We start from the raw sequence: 7,192 nt of genomic DNA, 5'->3' as shown, positions 1-7,192 counted from the left end.
CACAATTAGATATACATATATATATATATATATATATATATATAACATTCTTATCCCTTATATATAGGCGTACCTATATATTATTATTAATATTTTTATTATTTTTTTAAACTTTTACTTATTTATTTATTTTAATTATTTTATATACATATACGCCACTTCTACTGAGCTACACAGGCTCTGAGTGTAGATCATTATGGGGATTTTAACTACGAAGATATCGACTGGAAAGAAGAATGATCACGTGGCAAAAATGAAATGGAATTCACACGCCTAAGAGATAATTACTTGAAACAGCATATAACTGAAGGACTCGTGTTATGAGAGTGTCGAATCTGGTCATAGGTTCAGAAGATCTATGCATAAGTAAAGTACCCACGTTAACTCCGATTGATGAGAGTGATCATGCGGTATTGACTTGGGAGATTGCAAAATTTGTGGATTTCTCTCTTAAGAAGGGATATATACTGTACTAAAGGTTAGGTAATCGGAGGCAACCTACAGCCGTCCTATGGCATAAAAAATTGCAGGGAAAGATGTTAGCAGTGCATGGGATATAAGCAGTATCTGAAGGAAGAAATATCCAAATGCATTCCCATGTTCAGGAACATAAATAAGGTAGGAATTAGATGGATGAGTAGTAGTATTAGGCGTGATCTGCTAAAAAATAAAATGCTATGGAGGATTTACAAAAGAAAGGTGTTCAGCACACTCACGAGAAGTACAAAGCTCAGGCTGGAAAGGTTAACAACATAGTAAGGAACGCTAAAACAGATTATGAGAAGATTTTAGCCACGCAAGCGAAAGGAAATTCCAAGGAATTATTTCGCTACATGGCAAATAAAAAGAAAAATGACTTTGGTAGGATAACTTTAGTTGGTGCTGGTGGTAGCAAGATTACTGACTGACCACTTTTCAAATGTCTATCACCCAAGTCAGGATATTTCTGTCTTATGTAGCAATAACTGATATGAGAATTGAGGTTAATGGAATATTGCAGAATTTAAATGCAAATACTGTTTATAAATAATATATATAATAAATTAATAATAATAATAATAATAATAATAATAATAATAATAATAATAATAATTATTATTATTATTATTATTATTATTATTATTTATTATATATATTATTATTATTATTAGCGAGAGAGAGAGAGAGAGAGAGAGAGAGAAAGTCTGAAAGGAAACAATGTCCTCTTTTTAGAGATTAATTGAGGACCATCAAACGAAGATATTATTCATTTTTTATTTGTTGACTGATATTAGCACGTATTATTTATTTAATATCTCTAAGAGGGCGCTAAGCTTGTTATTATAGAATTTATTTGTGAATATCAAATTATAGGAAATGAAATAACAAGAAACCTAATTTTGAAGGTATGCGATTCAATCCTATTTTTACTATACTGATATATTTTCTTATCAATTATGTAACACTTAGGAATTGCGATAGTTTTCTGAAATAACGAAATAATGCTTCTCCAGATATAATATTTGTCTAGCGATATATTACGTTTGAATGCAATATTTGCTTGACCATGTTACATTTGAATATATGAATGGATATGCAGATGATAATATATATAATAAATATTTATATGTAGGAGAATAGTATCAAAAAAAAAAAAAAAGTAAGCATTATAGAGTGTTTATTCTGAAGAGACATGAATGCGTTACAATTAATATTACTAAAGGAAAGGTGACCTTAAAAGGAAGAAAAAAAATCACGTTATGAAAATGGCACAGTCAGAAAAAGTAGATTTTTTAAAAAAAATTATTATTCTCTGTTATATTAACATACGTCACACCATATAGAATTACCTTTATAAATAAATTTGATCTCCTAATAAACGGTAAAACATGGTCGCTAATCTGAGAGATTAATATCAATAATAATAAAAACGATATTAATGTGATGGTATATTTATCATTATATTATTTAATGCTACTTAAAAAACTAACGATATAGCTATACAACTAGTGTTTATGATAGGAAAAGTTGCACAATAATAATTTTAAAAAATAGACTGACGTAGTGTACACGTACATTGTAAGTTCCTATAAAACTAAGGCATAGTCCTTAAATATATTACGCCTTTTTTAGGGGGGCGGGGGGATTCAATAAATGTGACTGTAGCAGTGGGAAGGATGGTGTTCGGAATGCCACGGCACGAAGACGAAGAATTTCGCAGAAAATTTTGAACTTTTTAGATTAGAAAAAAAAAAAGCAACTCGATACATTTAAAAAATCCTGAATTCATTAAAAAAAAATCGAAAAACTTACAGAACACAAATAGAATCCAGCTATTGATTTAGCTCTGATTTCAAAATAGGATGTGTGTGTGTGTGTGTGTGTATTAATGGATTATATGCAACTTTATGTTTTGTTGCATTATATGCAACTATAATTATATGTTAATTGTAAATTATTGTATAAGTACGAAATGTAGTAGTATATGTTTTTTTTTTATTACAAATTATGAAAAATATCTTGCGGAGGAGCCTATTCATGTGTGAATTGTCTTGCTTTTGTGTCCAACAAAAATGGTCACATTAAGTATCCATCTCATAAGTTCATCTGAGTGCTGTGTTGATTTTGTTGAAGGGGAATTTAGTTTAGTTGGAATCAACACAGAAGCAACGAAGGCTGATGTCAATATGAGAGTCAGTATGATATCAGTAACTCACCTTTCCAAGTGAAAAGCTTCTACCCCTAACAACAGTGCTTCAGGATATACCCTAGCAACGACATATACCGTTGTTTTAGTGTATGCCACGCAGAGCCGGCGCTAGGGTCTTTGTCGCCCGCATGCAATTTCTATCTAAGCGCCCCTGTGACAATCCGGCCGTGTGTGGTTCTTTTACGATAATAAAAATTTAAATTATTTGAAATTTCTTAAATAAATTTGGACATAACTGCCACACGTTGGTTCGCTAAATGTAACGAACTGGGGGTGTTGAGTAGGCAGGATAATCGTTCAAATGTTAAAGCAAATTTTGATAAAGCCACTTCACTTTAATCGTTGAATATAATGATACAGGGATTATAGCCTTCTCACCTACCCGAATCGCTAACAAAATTAAAATGAATTTTAATTAAAGTTAAAATTTATTTGAACTAAAGTTTAAAAAATTCTTGCATTTTACTAAATTTTACAAGTTACTAAATTCTTAGTAACTTGTAAAAATTTTGTAATAATTTTTATAAGTGGAACTATCTTTTAAGAAAATAAAAGAAACTCAAGATAGATGAGAAAATAAGAAAAGAATTCAGAAATAATTAGAACATTTAATATAAGTATTCAAAAAAATAACATCTTTACAGAATAACAGAAAATAAAATTAAATTACATAAATATACTTGAAATTTTTTTATTTAAATTTTAGGGGTTTTGATTTCATATTTACAAAATTAGAAATAATGGTCTTAACGTCTAATTCCGCACATATATCATTTTCAATACAAACTAACAAGCTTTTTATGGCATACTTCTTCTTAAGTAGGTTTTAATCAATTTCAACTTGGAAAAGGAACGTTCACCGCTCGTTACACTAACAGGTAAGGTTAATAGTATTCTTAAAGCAATTGAAAAGTTAGGGAAAGGTAAATTACTCGACACAATAAAATTAAGAATATCGAAAGGGTTTTGAATATTTAAATTATCCTTTCGAAAAATATCCCGGAAAGCACATAACTCGTCATATAGTTCTATTGCATTTACGTCTTTATTGGCACCGTCCTTCAAGAGAATCTTTAAATCGTCACAATTTTTTCGTAAATCTTCGTTATTAATTTGTAGTAATCTATACAAGAAATTGAAATTATCATAATATGTTTTTAGTTGTTCAAACCGTTCTATTAACGAACACATTGCAACGTCTAGAAGTGTATAAAACACATTCACTCTAAATTTATATTGTGGCATAGTCAAATTGTCGTGTCTTCTTTCGTCGTCGAATTTTCGTACCAGTTTTAAATTCTTGTTCTCCATCCACTTCTTCACTCAGTTCTTTTGCCGTTTTTAGAACTTCTTTAAATTTGTACCTGATCGATATTCTTGTAAGAATATTTTTAAATTTTCGATAGATTCTAAAGCAAGTGTAATGTTCATATTTTTGTCTTAAAGCATTTTACTCACAGGGTTTATTCTGTTAAGTAAATCATGCCAAGTTATAAGAGAGCAAATAAATTTGTAGTCCTTTATTTTAGCACATAATGTTTGTGCTTCATGCTGAGTTTCTTTATTAAAATTTTCATTATTTAAAATTTCAAAAAGTGCATCGCAAATTTTTCCTAATTGATATCATAGAGGGCGGGTTGCATTAATTTTACTTTTACATTGTGTTTCTGATGGCTGTTTCAATGTTAATTTTTTTTACGAACTTTAAAACGATTGCCCAACGTTTGTAAGAGAATGAAAAGAAATTGTATATTTCTTGAATAATTGCAAAGAAACTAATTGTATCTGCATTCACTTTGGCTGCGTCGTTAATGATTAAATTTAGAGTATGAGTAGCACATGGCACGTGAAAAGCTCGAGTATTTTTGTTCAAAAGTAAATTTTGGAGCCCATATTTTTTCCCTTTCATATTTGCCCCATTATCATAGCCTTGACCTCGCATGTCTTCAATGGGAATGTTCCATTTTTCCAGTTGCTCCATTATTGTTGCACATAAACCACGTCCTGTGAAATCTGATATATCTGCAAAACCTAAAATGTTTTCCCTGATCTTGACAATTCCATTGTCACAGGAAACAAGACGAATAATAATGGTCATTTGTTCTGTTTTACTTGCATACGGTGTGCAGTCTAAAATTATGGAATAATATTTAGATTTTCGAATTGATGATAAAATTGTATCCCTAATTGCGTTACTTAAAGTTTCCAATATTTCATTTTGACTGTCTTTACTCAAATAGTGTACTGTATTGTTTTTGTAGGGCCCTTTCAACATGATTTTCCATAATGTGATCAAACTTCGCAAACAATTCGACTAATTTAAAAAAATTGCCGTTATTCCTTTCATATAATTTATCAGATAATCCGCGAAAAGCTAAATTTTGGCTACCAAGGAATTTTATAATTTCAATCGAGCGTTCTAAAACACTCGTCCAATGTTTCTTTTCCATTTCATACACGCTTTGAGTCTGGCAATCAATAGTAGTTTTGTTTTTTAAATTTTTATCAATTTCCTTCCATTTTAAGAAATTTTTCATGTGAGTTAAACTATGCAAAGTTGTACTTACATTTCTCCAATCGTTATAACCTTCTACAAGACTACTGATTCAGTAGGTGCGAAAAGTTTGCAACAAAAGCAAAAAACAGAATTTAAAGTTTTGGAATAAATAAATGAGCCATGTTCTTGGCACGAGCTCCCCGTTTTCCATTTTTCTTTTATAATACGTGTCGCCAAATTTACGACCATATGTATCTCTGCGATATATTATATTTTTCTTTTAAACAGGCCCCATTTCAATTAAAACAACTCGTAATTTTTCATCAATATTTCCCCATTCACCTGGATCTTCTAAATTTACAGAGACTAACAATGTGTTAGTTTCGTGGTCAACTACAACTAAATCTTCTCCTAACTGTTTTTCACTAAGTCTTGTTATCTTGTTCAATAGTTGCAATAGTAGTTGCATGCAAACTGGATGATGTGCACGGTTCTTCAACTCTGATTTCTGATGTATCGAGTTGGCTACAATCTGCATCAGAATATTTTAATATTTTAACAAATTTATTAAGATCTCCAGTTTGTTTCTTAATAGCTGCTTCTTTCGCAGCATGACGCTTACGATTTTGTGCACTGGATAACTTTTTTTTAAAATTTTTGATTCCATTTCTATGTTATACCCACAAGAAATTATTACACAACACGACACAGAGACGAAATAATGGTCCGTACTGCGCTACTGTCAGTAGTCTACTGAGATGTGTACCATATGACTGGTTAACTAGCAACAAATGTTTTGTACAAAAATTCGTTTCTGCGCATGAAAACCGTTCACCATTCACTTTAGATAGACTGCAGTTGACACAACATTCTGCAGGCAAGTTTAGCCTGCTGTCGCTGCAAAATTATAAACAGCCGGCTGATCAAAGAGGCGGCAATATACAGTTTTTTTTTTTATTCGGTGCATCCGGCCTTATTTATTTTAATATTGATCATTCTAAGAATTTTTTTTTTTTTTTGATAAAAATTTTGTTTCTTAAAAATTAACTTATGAACCGTGTCCCGGCGGGGGCGCCTGCATTCATCGCATGTCCGCTTCCGCCGGCCCTTGATGCCACGCGTAGGCAAACGCTATTTTGCACCTCTGAATTCAAGAAAATAATGCAGGAAAAAAATGCAAGAAGAATAAAAAGAAAAGAAAAGAAACCTAGCAATATTGTATCTCAACCATAAATAGTTGACAGAAATTCTCAAACTACTAAGTTCAATACCAAGGCATAAGTTGTCTTCATATCGAACAAATTGAAACTACACACTTCTGGCTGTAATGTATGGATAGGGGTACCTTTCACATAAATGTAATTTTAACAATGGTGAAATTACTATTTGACTTTGAAATGGTTATGCTCTTATTCAAAGAAAATTTTTACGAAAGCCTCTGTAGCTCAGCGGATGTGACGTTTGCACACCGCCGCGCTTGGCCGCACGAAGGAAGACTTGGTTTCGAGTCTAGTCGGCGACTAGAGGAAATTTTTCTAAGCCTTTTTTCGACCGGTTCCCGAGTTAGTCGATCTCTGGCACGGGCAAGCAGGTTTTTCCTCCCGGAAACTCGGGTTTTTCGTCCTGTAAACTCAAGAAAATCGACCGTAGAACCCACATTATTTCAGACATTAAATATATTGTGTTAGGGTTAGGGACCACGAGATGGCGGCACATTTGAGCCGTCTCTCTTCACTGCATACCGCTTAATTAGTGATAGCCTTGGGCTATCTGTCTCTGATTGGGTACCAGTGGAGATTGAACTGCCCACTCAGTCTCCAAAAAGTTAGATAGGGCTAAATGGCCTCGCCTACTCCCGTATACGGGAATAAAAAGGCGTTAGCTGATTTTTTTTTTTTTTTTTAATTTTTACGAAATAATTGACGTTGAAAAATTTTGGGAATTGTATGCAATTCAGAAATACATTATAAAGAAAAGTGGTAGTTTAAAAAAAACTCAGCGCACAC

Source organism: Typopeltis vanoorti, chromosome 6 (genome assembly GCF_054136105.1).
Source record: "Typopeltis vanoorti isolate ZY-2024b chromosome 6, IOZ_Tvanoo_1.0, whole genome shotgun sequence".
Taxonomy (NCBI): domain Eukaryota; kingdom Metazoa; phylum Arthropoda; class Arachnida; order Uropygi; family Thelyphonidae; genus Typopeltis; species Typopeltis vanoorti.
The sequence above is the reverse complement of the archived record's forward strand: the minus strand, read 5'-3'. Positions refer to the sequence as shown.